Below are 24,571 nucleotides of genomic sequence, written 5' to 3'. Positions count from 1 at the left end.
CTGGGCATATAGGTAATATCATTGTGTACAGGTCAAATGAAGTGGACAATGAGAAAGTGTCTAAGATGACTAGAGAAATGATGGACTTTGGGGTGGTAGTTGCTGGAAAAGATAAAAATAAATTCCTAGAACTCAATGCAAATTTTGAAGAAATACTAAAGGTATATGAAGAAAGAGGGAACAGGATACATCAGCTGGAAATTCAAGTATCCCAGATGGATAAATAGTTAGGAAAGAGTAAGGTAGGAGAATCTAGCCAGCCTCAAATCACTTATCCTTATCCACCAATGGAGCCTTTTAAATCCACCCCTCTTGTTGAGATTCCAAATACTCCCCAAAGGCTGGAATATTGTACTACATAAGACTTTGAAGAAGAAAAAAGTAAGTTATGGGCATTACATGTAGAGCTTAATGTGCAATATGAGGATAAACTAAGGAAAGCTCTCATGTATTTAGTTAATAAAATTGATTGACCCTTATTTTATGAGCAACTAACAAAGACAATAAATATATGGGATGAGATAAAGGCAAATGATGAAGCCTTGAAGCCAATTGTCAATAAATGGAGTAAAAGGAGTAAAGGTGTTACTCTTCTATGTTTTTTGTTATCAGTTTATCTTGTGAACATATAGAAAAGACTTATGATATTGTCAATGATCTCTCAGAATTCAATGATAAAAGAGTTGAGCTTCAAAAGAGGATTGTTAATTATCTTGACAAATATAAGAGTGTTGATTTTAAACTTTTCCCACATGCCATAGACAAGAGGGACAAATTGAAAAATAAATAGGAATGGGCTAAGGAATTGAATGATTTATTTTTTCTTTGAATGAATAATGTCATAAATGAGAAAGGGAATGCATGGTGGGTAGCTACAAGTAAAGAAATTGTAAAGGTACAGTTATTTTATGATTCTTTGAGGAAATATTTTTCTGAAATTGATAGAATTGGGAAATATGTAATTAAAAGGTAGCGGGATATTCTAAGCTTTAACTGGCTAGATGATCTACTTTTTAACAAATGGATGATAGACTTTGTCCATGCAAGATAGTTAGAACTTGATGAAACTAATGATGTTCAAGATTAAATTCAAATAATTGATACATTAGTACAATTAGAAGACAAGAATGGACAACCAACTTTAGCTACCAAAATTGGGGTTCAAACTGATAATACAACAAAAGAATCATAGGTAACTATAATTTTGATAGTATGTGATGACAAGGATAGAAGATCTCGAGATAAAGTAACTCTGTAGACATCTGAGTCAAATCAATCACGTGTAGTTCCATTGGCTACATCTTTCGAGGAGCTACAATAGCCATAAAGCCAATCATTAAATTCTCAGCAACAAAGAAATAGAAAAAGGTGAAACAGAAGTGGTCCCTACAAAAGAATATTCATGATGTAAACCATTCTGCTGCACCATTTTTTATCTTTTTATGATAGTAACAATGTAAATATCTTTTGTCTTAAGGATAGTTGTTAGTTTCTCTATGCTTGAATCTTATTGCATCTCACACTATATAAGTGAAATTCCAAGGCTAGAGAAAGGGTCTGAGTCATTGTATAATTTTAATTTTACTAAGTTTTGTTCAGTCAAGTCTTTGATGCAAACTTTATGATATATTTTCTCTACAAGTATCTAAGAATACATTAATGTTACAGGATCTTGATGTCTTATCTTGAGTCATTTTGAGTTCTATTAAAGTTATTATACAATTTTCAAAAGAAATTAATATAAAGATGAATTGTCCCCATATCTTTTCTTTTTGAATCTTGTCTCCATTTTTATTACTTGGTTATCTTGAAATTGCATGAGGAAAGCTTGTTCAATTAAATACAATTAGGCTGAGTTGTATATATTTTTCACTATTTCTTTTAATTTAATGAATTAGGTAAATGCTTTAGTGGATATGATAGGATATCCATGGTAGCAGGGAGGATATGTGTAAGAATGAGTTTCAGTAAGAATTGTTGATAATATTGATTATAATGCAATCAATTAGGTCAAGATTTTGGATAGACTCTAAATCCCAATGGACGAGGCACTGATCAACTAGTTCAATCTACATATGGAGAAACCATTAATAAGCATCAAGCTTAAAATCAAAATCAATTTTACTTTAATGTTTAAAGAATGTCAAAGCTGGTCATCACTTGTTTACATTTAAATTAGGAGTCTTAGTTAGCTACTATTGCCCAAAATTACTTGTAGATCTAAGAAGAATTGTGACCAATCTGCTATAAGGGATGTGTATTATTATAATATGTCATGGAATGAGTGAAATATGTATGTAGTATTAGGTTATAAAATCTTTCATCCCTCAGGTGCACCCGCCTTGGTTTTGCAAAGTCAAAAGAGTAGAAAATATTCCATGATTTTGTTGAAATCGGGTCTAGATCTAAAGAACATATAATTGTTTATGGGAAGTAGTTGATCCTTAGGTTATTGTGTTTTTAATCATCTTGGTATTAAGTATTTTGTTTCTTAATAGTGTAAAAAACACCAACAATCCCTTTTCAAGAAATTGATGAGCCTCATTTTCTCTCTCAACCACCTTCTTGGGGGACCATCACACAGTCCATTCTCTCCTCTTCTACTCGAGAATGGTGCAACCCTGTTGCTTTAAAAATATTATTCAATTCGTTTACATTCGAACTTCTTTGAAATAGTGTTGTCTTAACACTATGTCAAAGAGGGGCAAAATATAGACACCTAAATCTAATTACACCATTAGGTAATCTTATTTAGTCATCTCCTAGGGAATTATTGATTAATTTTTTTATATTTAATTAATTAATCATCATCCCCTAGTTAATTAATTCATCTAATTAACTATAGTCCAATTGATAAAATCAAATGATAACCCAAAATTAATTTTTCAATTGAATTAAATAAATGCATGAATTTATTTAATTTAATCTCACATCCCCCATTTATTAAATAAATCATCCCAAATCCCTAACCATCCCTAAACTCTTTCATTAGCTAAATCCAACCCATTCACCCATGCTAAACTCACTTAACCAACTAATTAACCTACCTCATTAAGCCCCAACTCACTTGCCTCCTAATATCATCCTAAGCTAAACCTAATCCCCTCCTAAACATGTGTGCACCCTTAAACATGGGTTAAGACTTTCTAACCCAAACCAAAGTCAAAAGTCTTCCCTATCCTCTTACATTCCTATCCAAGAGCATTTATGGCTATTAGATGCCTTAAATGCCCTTCAATGCCTCCTATAGCCCTCTTCCACACTCCTCCCTCATAATTCCCTTTGACCCTCTACTTTGACCATCTAATCCCCTTGTGATACTTGTCACAAGGCTAGAGCTTTGAAGAAGCACAATCCATGTGCTCCCCCTTCCTTGCATCCTAGCCCTTCCTCACATCTTGACCCTCCATCTCACTACCCCTTAGCCTATAAATTGGACCCTTCTCCTCTCATAAATCATTCAACTTCCATGCAAACTTATAATGTCCCTTTAGAGATAAAATCACTAAATCACACCCTTGCCATGTAGAAATCATCACTCGCCCCATACACCAAATTTCATCCATTTGAAGATTCTTAACCATTGAAGGCTTGAAGCATGCTTGAGCACACATCCATCCATACTCAGACACATCAATAACATCAAGATCACACTTGGGGAGCTTAACATTCTTAGTTTGCCTGCCTCAATGGTGTTTCCTTCGTCTTATCATAAGTAGTGTTGATTTACATAGTTTTTCAATATTTAGTTAAATTATTAAATTTTCTTCACATACTAGTTTTAGAGCTCTACAAAAAGAACTTAGTAAAGTTCTTTTCTTCAGCTAATAGAGACTGAACCTCATGAATGATTTTGGGAGATTGTTCTATACCCAAGTTGATAGGCTATGTGGGTTCAATGAGAACCAAAGATCTATCATGAAAATAACTTGGCAAACTACCAAGCACCTCATCCTTGGGTGCCTCAAAGAGGTTTTCACTCTTAGAGAAGTCTTTATTTTGTGGTTCAGACACAACCACAAAGTGGTTTTCACCATCTGAACTTGATATATGTTTCTATTATGTTAATTATGGGTTCACTGGTGGAAGATATCACTGGTTCGATGGCATTGAGTAGCAAGCAATCTCCTAGTCATTTTGGAAAGATGGTAATGGAGGTCTTTGATGTTGAACAGACCAATCTATGAGATTGGGGTCGATTAATGAGAGGGATGTAGACGCTTCAAGGTTATAATACGAAAAGAGTCATCTCTAGTGACATGAGAAGTTAAGCCTATAGTGAAAGTTCCAAAGGCATACAAATCAGGAATAGGCCTAGAAAGATCAATGTGTTCCACTAAAGCATTTTGTGAACCAAACGTGTCATACCTTAGACTAGACTCTTCAGCTATGTTTGATTGGTAGCATAGGCATGTATGACATCCATGCTTAATTCCCAAGATGTATCAGAAAGGATTTCCCACTCATATTTGCCAAAATTTGTACTCTAGTTCCTGGCAATCAAGTGAGCAATATTCTCTCTTATCTATCCTATATTTGGATCTTCATGATTAGATTCATCTGAATGGTATTGTCAAGAGGTGGAAGCCTCAACATCATTAGAGGTGATCATATGTTCTTCTCGACAAAGTAGGGAAGTTTGAGGCAGGAAATCCTCATTTTGTAAAGTAGTAGCAATAAAGGATGGATCCTCATCCTCTGATTCACTAAACACAAGAACCCTTTTGTCAAATCTGGGTAATTTATCTTCTATCCCAAAGCTTAGGCTAGTAGTGTCTCTATGGTTGCAACCCCCAGTGTGACTCCAGGGTTTCGTGAGAGCTTTCTTATTACCAGTTAAGGACCTGTGGCCATGATATCCCATGTTTTGTAGAAGTTTGTATCCTTTGCCATAACATTTAGGATAGATAGGACTAGTGACTGTGACTTCCTCCATATCTTCCTCTTCCCTATGTATCCAATCCCTAGCGGCTTGGTCTTCTTTTTCTCCTTCTAGGGGGGACTAAACAAACGTGCCAAAAATGGTCATAGTGGAAGCCAAGAGCTTCAATTTTTTAGAAGGTTTTTCATAAGATTGACGAGAAACTGGTAGGGCAGCAATAGAATCTAGAGTGTACTCACCCATACCCAGGCTCATTTTCAATTTTTAATCACACTCTATGAAAGATGGTTTGAGCTCATGAGAAGAGTGATTGTGAGGAACCAATGTGTTGGTAGCAGATAGTGTGTTGATGGACATTGAATTGTCTCCGAGGATGATTATCTTAGTGTTGTTGAAACGAAACTTTATCCACTAGTAGTATGTAGATGGTACTACTTGCATATCATGAATCCAAGGTCTTCCTAGCAACAAAATATATATGAGTGGGATGTCTAGAACTTGGAAGACTATATCTTTTTCAACTTAACTAACACAAATTGGTAGCACAAGGAGACCTTTAGAAATTCTTTCAACCTCATCATTGGCTTTAATGGTGATCTTTCACCTAGGGTCAATGGAAAATTCAGACATGCATAATTTTTGGATAACATTGAAAGAGATAATGTTTAACCCTACACCATTGTCTATCAGGACTCGGTGAGCACGAGTACAAAAGATTTGAACTTCTATGTGGAGAGCAAGAATATGGGGATGACTAAGAGATCTATCATCTTCTTTGAAAAATGTGGCATAATGAGGTGAAGAAATGTGATTCACCATAGCTTGGAACCACTCTACATCAATATTTGTGGGGACATTGGCAGTGCATAAGGCTTTTTCAAGAATATCCTTGTGCAAAGGAGATAACTCTAACAATGCAAAGATGGATATTTGTGTTAGGTTTTTTTGTAGCTAACTAACAAGGTCATTGATAGAGATGGTTGAGGTAGTTTATTTTTTAGATGATGAGGCATTTTTAGGATCATTTGCAACTTTAAGGACAACTTTGATTACCCCCTAGTGACAGCATTAAGAATCTCACCATGCAAGGAGGAAGATTATGCCACTCTAAGAACTACCTTAGCTTGACTATCCCTATGTTGTTGTTGAGCATTTTGTGTTTTTAGGATAACCTTAGGTTTTTCATCATTTCTACCATAATTGGGTTCTTTGTCAAAATTTGGACCCATCATGCAAAGTTATTCAACAGGTTTTGTCATGTTAATGACATTGTCAATGTCAATGTATGTGTAGTTGATCTTTGCGTCGTGATTTTTTTTATTAGCCTTAGATGATTCTCCTTTCTTGTACTCTAGTAATGGTAGTTTAAAGGCTTTGTGACCAAAGTTTTTGACTAATCCATCCATCACAACTTTGTTAGCATCGATGACATCTTAGATGACATCTTTTAGCTTAAAGTAGTGTTCAGTGTTATGGCCCTTGCTTCTATGATAGTTGTAAAAATGATCCTCTTTCCACCAATTAGGTCTGATGGGTGGATCATAGGGCCAAGAGTTGTATAGAAGTGTGATAGGTTTTTTTGCAAGTAAGGTCTTCAATACCACATCATAAGGTTCAACCATAGGTGTATACACATGTCTTTTCTTAGCAAAATTGTTATTTTTGTTAGATGTTTGAGACTTTGAAGTCTCTTATTGCTTCACAACATAAATAGCATTAGAAAGGTTAAAGGAAAATTCCTTGGTCTTAGGATTGTTAGAAATAAAATAGGGAAAGTAAACTCTGAGAGGGGAGGGTGAATCAGTCCTTCAAAACTTCAACCATAAAATCTTTCACCACACATCCATCTCACAATTGTGCATGTAAATTAAAATACCAAATTAATCATATACATCCATGGCATGAAAAAAAAAATATTCCCACATATAACACAAGATATGATTATCTAGAAACCCTCCAATGAGAAGGTAAAACTGGGATGGGGATGACACCCACAAATCTTCACTACTGCAATTGTAAAGTGTATCCAATGAAGGTTACAATGTTTCATCATGAAATATGATCTGCCCTATGAAAGGTTTGCATATTAAAGGCTTACAAGATTGTTAGATCTTACCCTGTTAAATAATTTCAACACCCTATTAGAAGTGTGTATGGTTAAAGGACTTCAACTTACAATGAAGTAAGCACCATGTTAAAGGATTTATAACAAATTGTTAAGACTACTATGTGAAGAAATTGAATTGATTCACCTGTTAGAATATCTCAGCAATGATCCTATGGTGAACACTCTACTGCTAGATAATAGAAAACCTCTTTGCATGTATCCTTGATCATCTTTTGATCAAATGTATCTCTTATGTCCTATAATTCCTTTACTCTATTCTCCTCTAACTAATTCTGCAATTCATACACTATGATTACTCTTCCTTAGTCACACTTGAATGCTTTGTTTGCACATGCAAACTTATCTCTTCACTCACACCATGTTTTAGGGTTTGTCCTCCTTAAGAAGACCTAAGTGACTTAGGGTTAAGTATGAATCAACGATTGTAATTCATCAATCTAGCTACTCAATTCATCCCCTTAACTAATTGACTATATGTATTGCATAGGGATTCTCAATTAAGATTCATTCTTATCATCTAGGATCGCAAAGAAATCCTTAAGTCTACTCCAAAATGGTTTATATAGTAGTTTGTTTCATTACAAACAACTATGTCAAAATTGTTTTGCTCGACATCTGAAGTCCCTGATGCTTGACATCAACTGCAACTTCAATGCTATCATTCCACATCTAAATAACTTGGCACACACTAACTACTTGGCACTTGAGTGACTCAGCACTAATTGTTTACTCGACATTTACTGAGTATCTCACTCAGCATGCATTATCTGACATGTTACACTCAGCATGCATTACTTGTTTGGCATCAACTAAGTTCTAACTTGTAGATGACTTAAGTGTATAAACACTCATATGTCAAAACTAATCTAAGATCAAAAATCTCCACCTTTGACATGAGTGGTAAAAACACATGGTCATGCATGAATGATCTTAACCTATGAGCATAACTTAGATACTCACTATCTATGTTAGGCACATGTACAAAAATTCAAAATTTCAAAATTTTGCAAAACTTGACTTAACAATCATAACTCAAAATCTTATAACTCCCCCTAAGTTGATCATGTTGTTCTGAATCTAAACCAATACTCCTGTTGAGTAAATATGCATATGTTGAATCTATGTTTTACTCTGTTTCTATCTTTGACTCCCCCTTTGTTTGATCTCCCCCAAAACTATATTCATTTTTTCCTTGGAGTCATTGTCTCTCTCAAAAATGCTATATATAATATCTCTCTCCCATTTCCTTATTTCTTATTCTTCTTATTTCTCCCCAAAATTTGTTTCTCCCCCTTATTTATTTCACCCCTTTTTTGACATTTAGGTCAAAGGGTTATACATGTATGGTGTGTTTGTCCAAGAAATTTTTATGGACCTCAAGTATTATCTTCAAAGTTGCATCCAAATTATCACATGCTACCTCCAATGATTTGATTTGGATAGTTAACTCGACAACAAGGTGAACTAAGCCTTCATGTATAGAAAGATGGGGATTTGTCTTCATCACTGTTTCTATAAAGGCTAGTTCCTTGTGCACTATCTCCATGTGTGGGGTCAACATGGACTGGATGTTGATCAATGTAGCCCAAATGTTTGCGTCTTGAGCATGTAGGGCTACCAACTGACCTTGGGAGTTCATTGAATTCCTAAAGTGCTTCTGACTCTGAGCTGGAGAATTAGGTCGAGTAGTACCTATTTTCTTCATATCTCCCTCTAGATTGTCAATATGTTGTTGCACTTCTTGTATGAATAGATTTTTATCACATAACTTGGTACAAAGAGAAAATATTCTCCAATACTTTCTTTACATTTTCAATCTTAGTTTCTAATTCAACCTGACTAAGTGCAATGGCACTTATATCTTTTCATTGACTTTGCTTTGAAAATTCCTTTCAAACCATTCAAGTACTTTTGCATTTGAATCTAGGTTTGTATCATTAATCTTTTCTACTATGTTTTCCAACTACTCCATGACTGGCTTGTCTTCTTCAAGTCCAAGTAGACTAAATGCATCAAGAAAGATGTCCTTGATATCTCAAAATGCTTGCTTTTTCTTATTCTCCCTTCTGAGTAGTTCTTGGTGCTTTTTCCTTGCAAGAGCATCCTAAAGTATGTTCATCTATTCAATAGTTATTGTTGCAAGATCAAACTTTGGCAAAAAAATCACCTCATCCAAGTTGACATCACCAAATGATGTAACTTCATCTGCCTTGGATGTGTTAGGACTAGACCTTGATGATTGCAGTGGTGTAGCTTCTACACTCGGCCTATGAAGAGCTTGACTTGGAGGAGTAGTAGTTTCTCATAGAGTAACCAATGCTTGTATTGCTAATTACTCCTTAGGCTTGGTAGTCAATACTGACTCTTCAGTCCTATCCTATTCTTTCTTTTCAATTTTAGTTGCACCTTGAGTTTTTGTTTAGGTACAGGAGTATCTTCTTGACCTATTTGAACTTGTTTCCCTTCTTTTGATTCTATAACAACTTCTTGTACTAACACATTTTACACCATCGTGTTGATATTTGTCTCCTTCCTTTGGTATACTAATTGTACCACTGTGAATTGAGGGGTTTGAGTTATGTCTTGTTTTTCCTCCTCTATAGATGTCTTTTCTACCTTCTCAATTTCATCTACAATCACCAATATAGGATGACTACATAGTTGTGCCTTGGTGGTGGTGTCTAGCAATATCTTCTTCATATCCTCCTCTATTATGGGATTGATGTTTTGAATGACAATGTTAGAAACATCCTTGATCTTTATTGTATCCGTGTCTACATCTATCACATGTTGTGGACTATCACTCGACATTTGTATATCTAGTATACTATGTTCTATTTGTTGCTCAACTTCATTTGTTGCCTGTGTATCTATATTCTTTTCAGTGCCTTCCACATGTGCATCTTTTTCAATGCCATTTTTAGTAACCTTAGTTACTTCTTGCTCACCTTTATCTACACCTACCTCAATAGGTGTCTACTTAATTGCCTTAGGTGTTGTCAATCCATATATTACTTTTTGTATTTGGGTAGATTTTTGAACAATGTCCTCAATGTTATTTTTCAAAATACTTAATGCCCTGTATTTGGGGGAAAATCTCCCTATCTACTTCTTAATGGCCTTTGTCATTGTGGCCTTATCAAATTCTAGCATCACACTTGCTAGTGTAGTCTCTCTGATTTGCCTTTCTGTATTGAGACTAAACTACCATTTTTGCTCAACCCTATCATATAGACTCTTGGCTATAGAGTTGGCAAGCTCAATTGGAGTCTTTTCAAATGTTGTCATCATGGCATATATTGAATCTTCCACCTAGTTCATCTCAATTTTACCAAGTTTGTCAAACTCAACATGTGTGAATCTAGATAAGTCAACATTATTCTTTATATTTTGACACAAGTTGTCCAAATTAGAAGAAAGACTATGACTTACCACTTTGAATTGGTTATTTTCATCAAAGTTTATCCTCTCCTCATTTGATTTGGCTGCAACAATTTATTTTCTCCTTTTTTTCTTCTTAGACTCATCTTCTTGTGTAGATGTCCTAGCTCTCTTTCCCTTTGGCTTTTCTACTTCTTGATCCTTCTTAGCAATAGCTCTTGTGCTCATCCTAGTAGCAAGAACTGCAGACTTAGGTTGTGTAGATTTTAGAACCTTCTTTGGTTTGCTTACTACTAGAGATTTAGCTTTCCTCTTCTTCTTCTCTATGGCTACATTGGCTTCATTGGCTTCTTATCCCTTGGCACCTTCTTTAACTACTTCCTCTCCACTTTGGTCTTCTCCTTGACCTTGAGTTAGGGCCAGTGGTGCTTGGGAAGATACATCTTGACCTTCTTCATCATCATCATCTTTATTTTCTTCTTCTTCTTCATCTTCTTCTACCCCTCCACCAAATTTTTCGTTTAGCTTCTTAACAATTTTTTCCTTCTTCCTTATTACAGAGGTTGTCTTCAAGTCCATAGTTATCTTAGATTTGGCTACATCATAATTACCAAAGGCTATAGCCTTCTTATATGCTTCTTCTACCAACAAGCAGTATTTGTTTTAGATACCTCATTTATATTTATCTCATAACCTAGAGGCCTTAGCCATCTCACACATGGAACATAAGCCTAAACATATGTGAAGTCAATATCAACTAGAAAGAAAACATTTTTGAAATGCTTCTCAACTAGTGACACTGGTATCCTCATTCTTTGTTTCATTGACTTCTTAAAGTCTTCAAAGTAGCTAGTCATTATAGACTCAAAATTTTCTCCAAGTTGCTTAATGTATTCACCTATCTAAACTTTGCACATAGAAAAATATACAAACAAGTATTGAACCAAACTTGCAATGTAGACTCTTGGTTTTCCTTGTGACTCCCAAGTTTTTTGATAACTATTGTAACTATAACTCGGCAAGGTCATAAGAATGATCCTTCTTGATTATCTTGTAGCCTACGTCAAAAAAAATACAAGGTACATTGTTCAATATGTTGGATTGAAAAAATTTGTGTGAAATGATCCTTACTACAAAAGAAATTAGGGGATCTGTGATGGTGTCAATTGTCTTTCCTCTCTTATTCCACACTACCCCTATGTTTTTCTCAATAACCTATTTTGCATCGCTTTTTCATGTCTTGGGTTTGTGTAAGATTGGATAACCTATTACCCTCTACACAATCATCTTGGTTATCTTGATATGTCCATCCTCTAACCACATACAATTTTCATTAATCCTGGTCAAAACAATTTTTATCCACTCTATCTTGAATATGTTGGGGAAATCTAGGGCATGAGTTAACCCTTTTCTTTCTAAAATGTTATATTCCTCCTTTAATATATTGTTTTCACATAATTTTCTATATAGGTCTCTGATCTCCATGTCACCTATACTACCCACCTTACATGTGTAAGAAAAACTTACATCTTGAATCATTAAAACTTGTGGTGTTATCATCGATGATGCACCAAACATGTCTTGCTTGTATGTAATGTTAGGAATTTCTCTAAAGTTTTGTTGTTTGATCTCATTACTAATTAATTTAACATTTACAACTTCATTTTCCTCTTTAACCTTAGTAGCAGAAGAACTAAACACCATACTGATTACCTAGGGTTTTCAAAAATTTAAATAGCATAGCTTGGTACACGATAAATACCTTTACAAATCTATTGAATAGTGTTGAACAGTGGTTGAATCTAGTCTGCAAATGCTTGGAACAATCTCTTCAATTTTCCTTAAGCTCTTCATGCTCTCTCCAAATTTGAATGATGTCAAATGAATCAAAAATCAATCATATAGCCCTTAAAACTTCACAATTAATGATCGGTGCTTACACAACTGTAATCTTGACTTCAATAGTAATTCCAACTCACTCAAATTCCATGTAATTTTCTTCACACTTGGCAACCACTACGATCTCAACCAACACTATCACCTACGATAGCTTAGCATTGCTAAAACTTTTCATGCTCTACAACAACATGAAAACTGACAAAACTTAAAGATTTCTTCCTGGTTCTGAACAAAACTTTGCATCTTTATTTATGCATATATAATATTTTCAAAACTAAATCCTTGGAACTAATGTATGGTATATCACCTAAATATTAATCTCACACATACTGCTTGATTGCTTAACTAGGGGTGGTGTGATCACCTGACCCATTGGGTGAAGTGATCCCATCTAAACCTAATGTACTATAATCTTCCTTCTTCTTCCATATTTTGTTCATCTGCACTTTAACTTCTTCAACATCTACCTTTCCTTTTCCTTTGTTGAACTCATTGCTTGGTGCCTTTGACTTTGTTCGATAATGTCAACTTATGTGACTAGTCTTTAAGCAACTAAAACATGTAGTCTTTCTTAACCATCTATTGTAATCACTTCTAAAATGTGTTCTTATGCAATTCTTAGGAACATGTCCATACCGTTGACAGTAGTGACAACTACACCTAGTATTATAATACTAATTATAAGAGTTTCCATTGTGCTTTACCTTTGTCTGCTTATTTGATGACCACTTGGGCTTAGATCTACACTTGTATGCTTTATGTCCATAATTTTGATGGTTATAAAAGTATCCATCAAATCTTTGTGTGCTCATGGTCTTGGTTCTACATTCATGTGCCTAATGGCCTTGCTTTTTGTACTTGTGGTAGTGACCCATGAACTTTTGCTTAAGATTTTGATTTGTAGTTTTTCTCTTGCAAACATTCGCAATATGTCCTCATTTTCCACAATTATGACAAGTAGGTTTGGAGTCCTTAACTTTGTTGCTCATTTGTTCACCACATTTAGATGATTCTCCTTCTTTAGTGCTAGTGTATCCTAATCCAATAGTATCATCAATGGATCTAGGGGATCTCATCAATTTTTCAAAGTACTTGATGGCTTCACTTGGTTCGTTTAAACTTTTAGCAAATTCCTTTTCCCTTTTTTGATCATTACTTAATTGTTCATTCTATAATTTTAGGGTTGTGATCACAATTTTTTTACCATTCAATTCATGATTGGCAATCATGACTTGATTCATTGTCTCCAATTACATGTTAGCAATCCTTTGCACTTTTGATGTCTTCTCTTCTAGTTTGTTGGTTAGTATCCTTTTGTCATCTTTAGCTTTGTTTTTCTAATTGGTCCTCACATAGCAATACTGATTGGACTTCTTGTTTTATCTTAAGATTTATGACCTCTTCAGTTAGGGTTTCATTCTTTTCCATTGGATCTGCAACTGCTGCATCAAATTCAATTGAGTTTCCTTCTATAAATAGTCTAGTAGTGTCAATATCTTGCTATTGTGTGTCATTTTCTTCAATAGCTATCTCTTTCCTTATTTTCAATGATTGCTTCAACTCATCTCTTGCTTCATTCAACTAATGTGGGGCAAGATGAATTTCAATCTTTTGATTATCAATAATCTTTCCCAACTTGTAGACTTACATCTTCAAGATCTTTCCTCAAATTTGCAAAGCTTTCCTTTTCAGAGAACCAACACTCTAATACCAATTGTTGGAAATACAATAAAGGAAGTGAATTCTAAGAGGGGTGAGTGAATCATTTCGTCAAAACTTTAACCATAAATTTTTTCACCACACATCCATCTAACAATTATGCATGTAAACTAAAATATTAAATTAATTATATACATCCATAGCATGAAAATAAACAAACATTCACATATATGACACAAGATATGATTACCCACAAACCCTCTAATGAGAAGGTAAAACTGGGGTGGGGATGACACCCAAAAATCTTCACTACTATAGTTGTAACGTGTATCTAATGAAGGTTACAATGTTTGATCATGAAATATGATCTACCCTGTAAAAGGTCTACCATATTAAAGGCTTACAAGATTGTTAGATCTTACCCTGTTAAAGGATTTCAACACCTTGTTAGAAGTGAGCCTGGTTAAGGGACTTCAACTTACAATGAAGTAAGCACCTTGTTAAAGGATTTACAATAGCTTGTTAAGACTACTATGTTAAGAGATTTAACTGATTCACCTGTTAGAATGTCTCAACAATTATCCTATAGTTAGCACTCTGTTGGTAGATAATAGATCACCTCTTTGCATGTATCATTGATCCTCTCCTGATCAAATGTATCTCTCATGCCCTCTAATTCATTTCCTCTGTTCTCCTCTAACTAATTCTACAATTCATACACTATGATCACTCTTCCTTAGTCACACCTAAATGCTCTATTTGTGCATGCAAACTTATTTCTTCACTCACACAATGTTTTAGTTGAGTGACTTAGGGTTAGGTATGAATCAATGATTGTAATTCATTCGTCTAGCCACTCAATTGATCCCTTAAACTGATTGGTTGCATGTACTACATAGGGATTTTCAATTAAGATTCATTCTTATCATCTAGGATCGCAAAACAATCCTTAAGTTGGCTCCAAATCAGTTTACATAGTAATTTGTGCTATTACAAACAACTATGTCAAAACTATTTTACTCGGCATCTGAAGCCCCTAACGCTTGACATCAACTACAACTTCAATGTTGTCACTCGACATCTGAATGACTCAATACATATTGACTGCTCGACACTTGAGTGATTCGACACTAAATGTTTACTTGGCACTTACTAATTATCTCACTTGGCATGCATTATCTGACATGTTATAATTGACATGCATTACTTGTTTGGCATGAACTAAGTTCTAGCTTGTAAATGACTTAAGTGTATAGACACTCATATGTCAAAAACAATCTAAGATCAACAATCTCCCCCATTGACATGAGTGAAAAAAAATGCTTGGTCATGCATGAATGATCTTAACTTATGAGCATAACTCAGACACTCACTATCTTTGTTCAGCATATGTACAAAATTTTGAAATTTTGCAAAAATTGACTTAACAGTCATACCTCAATATTTGTTGATTGTGTTGTTCTGAATCTAAACCAATACTCCTATTGAGTAAATATGAATATGTTGAATCTATGTTGTACTCTATTTTTGTCTTTGACTCTCCCTTTGTTTGGTCTTCCCCAAAAATCTATCCAAGAAATTTTTATGGACCTCAAGTACTATCTTCATAGTTGCATCCTAGTTATCACATGCTACCTCTTATCACATGCTACCTCCAATTATTTAATTTGGATAGTTAACTCAACAGCAAGGTGAACTAAGCCTTCATGTGTAGAAATATGGGGATCTTTCTTCATCACTATTTCTATAAAGGCTAGCTCCTTATTTAATATCTCCATGTGTGGGGTCAACATGGAATGGATGTTGATTAGTGTACCCCAATTGTTTGCGTCTTGAGCATGCAAGGCTACCAACTAACCTTGGGAGTTCATCAAATTCTTTAAGCACTTCTGACTCTAAGCTAGAGAATTGGGGAGATTAGTACCTATTTTCTTCATATCTCCTTCCAGATTGTCAATATATCATTGTACTTCTTTGTGTGAACAAAGTTGTATCACAAGACTTGGTGAAAAGAGAGAAAATGTTCTCTAATACTTTCTTCACACTGTCAATCTTGGTTGCTAATTCAACCTGACTAAGTGTAATGGCACTTGATATGTTTTATTTGAATTTTCTTTGAAATTTTATTTCAAACCATTCAAGCAGTTTTGCATTTGAAACCAAGTTTGTATCATTAATCTTTTCTACTACATTTGTTAATTGCTCCATGATAGGCTTGTCTTCTTCAACTGCAAGTGGGCTTAATGCATCAAGAAAGATGTCCTTGATATCTCACAATGCTTGCTTCTACCTATGCTCCCTTCTAAGTAGTTCTTAGTTCTTTTTCCCTACAAGAGCATCCTAAAGTATGCTCATCTATTCAATAGTGATTGTTGCAAGATCAAGCTTTGGCAAAACAATCACCCCATCAGGTATACTATGTTCTATTTGTTGCTCAACTTTAGTTGTTGCCTTTGTATATGTATTCTTTTTAGTGCCTTCCACATGCATATCTTTTTTAGTGTCATCTTTAGTAACCTTAGTTACTTCTTGTTCACCTTTCTACACCTACCCCAACAAGTGTCTGCTCAATTGCCTTAGGTGTTGTCAGTCAATATATTACTTTCTATATTTGGGTATATTTTTGAACAACATCCTCAATCTTATTTTTCAAAATACTAAAGGCCTTGTATTTGGGAGAAAATATCCCTATGTACTTCTGAATGTCCTTTATTATTGTGGCCTTATCCAATTTTGGCATCACACTGGCTAGTATAGTCTCTCTTATTTTCCTTTCTATATTGAGTCTAAACTACCATTTTTTCTCAACTCTATCAGATAGACTCTTGGGTATAGAGTAGGCAAGCTCAATTGGAGTCTTCTTAAATGTTACTATTATGGCATAAATTGACTCTTCCACTTGGTCCATCTCAATCTTTCCAAGTAGGCCAAACTCAACATGTGTGAATTTAGATAAGTCAGCATTATTCTTTATATTCTCACACAAGTTGTCCAAATCAAAAGAAAGATTGTGACTTACCACTTTGAATTGGTTATTGTCATCATATTTTATCCTCTCCTCATTTGATTTTGTTGGAGCAATGTATGTTATCCTTGTTTCTTCTCAAACTCATCTTCTTGTGTAGTTGTTCTAGCTCTCCTTCCCTTTGGCTTTTCTACTTCTTGATCCATCTTACCAATAGCTCTTGTATTGCCTCTGGTAGTAGGAACTACATAATTAGGCTGTGTAGGTTTTACAACCTTCTTTAGTTTTCTTATTTTTGGAGCTCTACCTTTCCTTTTCTTCTTCTATGTGGCTATAGGTGCTTCATTGGCTTCTTCTCCCTTGGCACCTTCTTCAATTTCTACTTCCTCTCTACCTTGGTCTTCTCCTTGACCTTGAGTTATGGCCAGTGGTGCTTGAGAAGGTACATCTTCACCTTCATCATCATCATCTTCATTGTCTTCTTCTTCTTCATCTTCTTCTACCCCTTCACCAAATTTTTCTTTGAGCTTCTTAACAATTTTTTCTTCTTCCTTATTGCAGAGGTTGTCTTCAAGTCCATAGTTATCTTAGATTTGGCTACATCATAATTACCAAAGGTTGTAGCCTGCTTGTCTACTTTGTCTACTAGTGAAGCAATAATTGTTGTAGATGCGTCATCTACATTTATCTCATAACCTAGAGCCCTTAGCCATCTCACCCTTGGAACAACAGCCTAAACATATGTGAAGTGAGTATCAACGAGAAAGCAAACATCACTGAAATGCTTCTCAACGGGTGACACTAGTATCCTCATTCTTTGTTTCATTGACTTCTTAAAGTCTTGAAAGTAGCTAGTCACTATAGACTCAAAATTTTCTCCAAGTTGCTTAATATATTCACCTATCTGCACTACAATAGATCTATCTATCTTCCATGCAACTTTCCCAAAAGAAGGAAATGTGTTCTACACATAGAAAAATATACAAACAAGTATTGAACCAAACTTGCACTATGCACTCTTGGTTTTCCTTATGGCTCCCAAGTTTTCTGATAATTGTTGTAACTGTAACTCAGCAAGGTCATAAGAATGATCCTTCTTGACTATCTTGTAGCCTATGTCAACAAAAATACAAGGTACATTGTTCAATCTGTTGGATTGAAATAATTTGTGTGCAATTATCCTTGCTACAAAAGTAATTAGGAGATCTATGATGGTGTCAATTATCATTCCTCTCTTATTCCACACTGCCCCTATGTTTTTCTCAATAACCTCTTTTGCATCATTTCTCATGGTCTTAGGTTTTTCTAAAGTTGGATAACTTGTTACCCTCTACACAATCCTCTTGATTTCTTGATAGTTCCATCTTCTAACGACATAGATTTGTCATGAGTCCTACTCAAAACAATCTTTATCCACTCTATCTTGAAAACATTGGGGAAATATAGGGTATGAATTAACGCTTTTCTTTTGACAATTTTATATTCCTCCTTCAATATTCCATTTTCACATAATTTGCCATATAGGTCTCTAATCTTCATAACATTTATGCTACCCACCTTACATGTGTAACAACATCTTACATCTTGAATCATTAAAACTTGTGGTGTTATCATTGATAGCGCAACTGCACTTGACAGGTCTTGCTTGTATGCAATGTCAAGAATTTCTCTAAATTTTGGTTGTCTAATCTCATTACTAATTAATTGAACACTTAAAACTTCCTTTCCCTCTTTAACCTTAGTAGCAAAAGAACTAGATGCCATATTGATTACCTAGGGTTTGCAAAAATTCAAACAGCATAGCTCGACACTTGATAAATACCTTTACAAATCTGTTGAATGGTGTCAAACAGTGGTTGAATCCAGTGTGCAAATGCTTGGAATGATCTCTTCAATTTTCCTTAAGCTCTTTGTGCTTTCTTCAAATTAGAATGATGTCAAATGAATCAAAAATCGATCATATAGCCCTTAAAACTTCACAAATAATAGTCATTGCTTACACAGATGTAAGCTCGGCTTCAATAGTAATTCCAACTCACTTGGCTTCCATGTAATTTTCTTCACACTTGGAAACTACTATGATCTCAACCAACACTATCACCTAGGATAGCTCAACATCAACTAGATTTCACTCAATAGCTTAAGTAAAACTTTTCATGCTTAGTAGCAACATGAAAACTAACAAAACTTAAAGATTTCTTCAAGGTTCTAAATAAAACTTTGCATCTTTCATCATGCATATATAATATTTTCAGAACTAAATCCTTGGAACTGATGTATGGTATATCATCTAATTATCGGTCCCACACATACCTCTTGATTGCTTAACTAAGGGTGGTGTGATCACCTAACCTTTTGGGTGAAGTGATCCTGTCTGAACTTGATGTGTTGCAATCTTCCTTCTTCTTTCATGTTTTGTTCATCTACACTTTGACTTCTTCAACATCTACCTTTCCTTTTCCTTTGTTGAACTCACTACTTGTTGCCTTTGACTTTGTTTGACAATGTCTTCTTAGGTGGCTAGTCTTTAAGCAACTAAAACATGTAGTCTATCTTAAACATCTACTGCAATCACTTCTTAAATGTGTTCTTATGCAATTCTTACGACCATGTCCATACTCTTGACAGTAGTGATAACTATACCTACTATTATAATCCCAATTATAAGAGTTGTCATTGTGCTTTACCTTTGTCTACTTGTTTGATGACCAATTGGGATTGGATTTGCACTTGTATGTTTTGTGTTCATAATTTTGACAGTTATAGCAATATCCTTCAAATCTTTGTATGCTCATGGTCTTGTTTCTGCATTCATGTGCCTAATGTCCTTGCTTGTTGCACTTGTGGCAGTGACCCATGAAATTTTGCTTAGTATTCTAATTTGCAGTCTTACTCCTACAAACATTACTAGTATGTCCTAATTTTTCACAATTATGACAAATAGGTTTTGAGTCCTTACATTTTTTGCTCCTTTTTTCACCACTTTTAGATGATTATCCTTCTTCAATTTTGATGTATCCTAATCTAGTAGTATCATCATTGGATCTAGGGGATCTCATCAGTTTTTCAAAGTACTTGATGGCTTCACTTAGTTTGTTGAAACTTTCAACAAACTCCTTTTCCCTTTTTAGATCATTACTCAATTGTTCATTCTGTAATTTTAGGGTTGTGATCACAATGTCTTTACCATTCAATTCATGATTGGCAATCATGACTTGATTCATTGTCTCCAATTGCATGTTATCAATCCTTTGCACTTCTGATGTCTTCTCTTCTAGTCTGTTGGTCAATATCCTTTTGTCATCTTCAATCATGACTTTTTCCTCTTTAGCTTTCTTTTTCTACTCAGTCACCTCACATAGTAATATTGTTGGACTTCTTGTTCTATCTTAAGATTTATGACCTCTTCACTTAGGGTTCTATTCTTTTCCATCAGATTTGCAACTACTTCATCAAATTCACTTGAGTTTCCTTCTGTAAATAGTCTATTAGTGTCAATCTCTTGCTATTGTGTGTCATTTTTTCAATAGCTATCTCTTTCCTTCTTTTCGATGAGTACTTCAACTCATCTCTTGCTTCATTCAACTGATGTAGGGAAAGCTTGATTTCAATTTCTTGATTATCAATAATCTTTCCCAACTTGTAGACTTTCATCTTCAATATCTTTCCTCAAAGCTATAGAGCTTTCCTTTTCAGAGAACCAATGCTCTAATACCAATTTTTGGAAATAAAATAGGGAGAGTAAACTCTGAGGGTTGGGTGAATCAATCCTTGAAAACTTCAACCATAAAATCTTTCACCACACATCCATCTCACAATTGTGCATGTAAACTGAAATATCAAATTAATCATATACATCCATAGCATGAAAACAAATAAACATTCACACATATGACACAAGGTATGATTACCCATAAACCCTCCAATAAGAAGGTAAAACTAGGGTGGGGATGACACCCACAAATATTCACTACTGCATTTGTAAAGTGTATCCAATGAAGGTTACAATGTTTGATCATGAAGCATGATCTTCCTTGTGAAAGGTCTACCATGTTAAAGGCTTACAAGATTGTTAGATCTTACCCTATTAAAGGATTTCAACACCCTTTTAGAAGTGTGTCTAGTTAAAGGACTTCAAATTACAATGAAGTAAACACCTTGTTAAAGGATTTAAAACAACCTATTAAGACTACTCTATTAAGAGATTTAACTGATTCACCTATTAGAATATCTCAACAATGACCTTGCAATTAGCACTCTACTGCTAGATAACAGACCACCTCTTTGCATGAATCCTTGATTCTCTTCTAATCAAATGTATCCCTTCTATCCTCTAATTCCTTTCCTCTATTCTCATCTAATTGATTCTACAATTCATACACTATGATCACTCTTCCTTAATCACACCTAAATTCTCTATTTGTGCATGCAAACTTCTCTCTTTTCTCACACCATTTTTTAGGGTTTTTCCTTCCTAAGAAGACCTAGGTGACTTAGGGTTAGGTATGAATCAATGATTATAATTCATCCATCTAGCCACTCAGTTCATCCCTTAAACTGATTGGCTGCATGTACTACATAAGAATTCTTAATTAAGATTCATTCTTATCATCTAGGATTGCAAAAAAATCCTTAAGTTGGCTCCAAAACAGTTTACATGGTAGTTTGTACCATTAAAATCAACTATGTCAAAACTATTTTACTCTACATCTGAGGTCCCTGATGCTTTGCATCAACTATAACTTCAATGTTATTACTCAACATCTGAATGACTCGGCACATACTAACTGCTTGGCACTTGAGTACTCAAAACTAACTATTTACTCAACACTTACTAAGTATCTCACTCATCATGCATTATTTGACATGTTACATTCAGTATTCATTACTTGTTCGACATTAACTAAGTTATAACTTGTAAATGACTTAAATGTATAGACACTCATGTGTCAAAACCAATCTAAGATCAACACCATTACTCCATCATTGACAACATATTTGTTCTTATTCTAAGGCTTGTTCTTGTCTTTTTCATTTTTGTTGCCATTTTTATCTTTATTCAAGATAATGTCACCTTTTTTGATAGCAACATCCTCAATGCGGTGTGCACTTTCAATCATGGCATCGAAGGATGTGAACAATTATTTGTAATGTCAAAGTAGAGTTTCAGTACAAGTGCATTGACAAATATGTAAATGTTCTCAATCTTAGGAGATTGATGAGGGTATCTAGAATGTATACATCTCCATCTTTAGAGATACATTGCAAAGGGTTCTCCTTGGTTTTTTTTGATGCTACACAAATCCAACATAGTGAGAGGATGTTGAATGTTATAGGAATATTATTGGAGGAAATGTTGCACAAGTTCATCAAATGTTTTGAGAGGAGGCATCAATTTTGTAAACTATTCCATGGCTTGACCTCTAAAACTCCTAGGAAACAACCTCATGAGATAAGTGCCTTTATGCACAAAGTCCATGCTAATAGTGTATAAGTGTCACACGATTGTGAGGGTCACCATTTCTATCATATTTTTCATATTTGGGGACATCTATATCCCTTGGAAATGGAAGCATATAAAGACTCCTATCAAAAGGAATAACACATATGGATTCAACAAAGGAGGTTTTAGGTTGTTCCTTAGAAACTTATAGTTGAGCGAGTTGGTTTCTGAGTTCTTGCATTTCCTCCTTCAAAATTTTAGCCTCAATGGGTTCTTATTTTTTATTATCCTTTTTACATCAAAGTCTTGGGGGACTTTTCACCCCTTTGTTGTCATGTATTGAAAGTATTGGTCACTGTTTTGTTCTGAGCCTTTGAGTATTAGCCTTTGTGTGACTTCATCTTGTTGGAATCTCATCAAGTCTTCACTAGTAATATTGTCATCACTTTCGTGATGTGATTTTGAATGTCTGGGTGGTGATAGACATGCTCTTGTGTTGACTCTAGGAATCCTAGGAGGTGTATTGTTTTCATTATTGTCATTAAAAGTAATGGTGTCAAAAGGGTTGCTATTGTAGCCAAGTCTATTTTCAACATTAGGAGCATTAACATGAGAGTCAGTTTCAACATGATGATAGTTCTTTTCTTTATTAGCCATACGTATGGCCTCTAGGCATGCTTGTTCTTCTAAGTGGTGTTTTCTCTCCTTCGAAAACATGGTGATCAAGATGGTGCCTTCACCCTTAGGTGTATCAAAGGGTTTACCAAATGGGTTCTCAAATCTATAGAGTGGATTATGTCAAATATTAGCTTCTTGTGTTTTATCAGAGACAAGATCCTCCACACAAGGTTGTCCATGAGGGTGTCTAAGTGGAGTTTCTAATTGTTCGTAGGTGAAAGGAGAATGACTACTTTTACCAACCTAGAACCTAATTGTACTCAACATGTAAGGAAATGCCTTTGTTTAATAGAATGAGAGAGGTGTTTTAGATTCAAAGCTCATACAATCAAGAACAATCACTTGTCAAAGGTTAAATAAATGGCACATCAAGAGTGCTCAAGAATTTACAACACTAACGACTTGAGCTAAGAGAGTAAGCAAGAAGCTCAATAGCAAGTAGCTAGCCTAACACAGTAACTGGATTTTGACAAGTGACCATTAGTGATGTTTTGAGACTTACATCTTGCAAACTAAACCCATCTTTTCAACTTAGAATAGTACCAAATACAAAGATTTGTAACCAAATTCAAGCAGGATGAAGTGACAACACCCCTAGATAAGCTAAGACCCAGTTTAGACTCTATTTTAGAAGTGACAAAAACCAAGAGATATTTCTCAAAGAGCCAGGCGATATTAGGACAGAAGAAAGTATCATATGATAGAGTTTATAATAACCAAGCAACATTTTTTCTTAGGCGGTACTTTTCCTTAGGGAGGATGATACAACTCACTATGGGAAAATGATAGAACTTGTATTATTCATGCAATACAAATTTAAGAAAATAATATTATTTCTCCAATAGTCACATGATAGTGTGCCAGTGAATTGTGAAAAAAGAGCAATTTTGACCCAAAAATTTGTGTTACAGGTTGATAGTCGAGTTTTTTCAAACCGAAATGTTGTGTAGATAGTATAGGACCTTAGTTTTTGTCAGAGAACAACATGGTTTACAAACAATAGGGGTATTTTGCATGTCTCAATCAATTGCACAAGGGATAAAGCAACCTTTCCAACACACACTTGTGATATCACAATATATTTCTACCAATGCTAACAAGATGTTTGATTTGCAAGAATGTTTACATAGGTCCAGCACATTCAAAAACACTTTCCAAGAAGATCTACCTAAGAGTCAAGATTCATTACTCAACAACTTGGCCCACACTAAGTGCCCCTTCACCTCACACCAAGTGGTTTCCCATAAAAGATATTGGCTTTTTCATGGAGATGTCATAAGAATAACCAAGGTGACACAGATGGTGAGTGCAAAATCTTGGGGTGATCCAGGTAATCCACTAGGATTGATCCTTGCACCAATAATTTGAGAGACAAAATAAGGGAGTTACTAACCTAGAGTGTTTAGAAAGGGACTCTATTCATAATACTCCTCTTGCACCCAATTAAGGGACACCTTGCCTTCCAGTAAGTAATAGACCTTGTGGACACAAGAGCACCTTAAGCGTTCTTGCCTAACAATTGCCTCATGGTCCCAA

The sequence above is a fragment of the Cupressus sempervirens genome, chromosome 11, assembly GCF_028749045.1.
Source record: "Cupressus sempervirens isolate cs-2001-9-10 chromosome 11, ASM2874904v1, whole genome shotgun sequence".
In the NCBI taxonomy this organism is placed as follows: domain Eukaryota; kingdom Viridiplantae; phylum Streptophyta; class Pinopsida; order Cupressales; family Cupressaceae; genus Cupressus; species Cupressus sempervirens.
Note: the sequence above shows the minus strand (reverse complement) of the source record.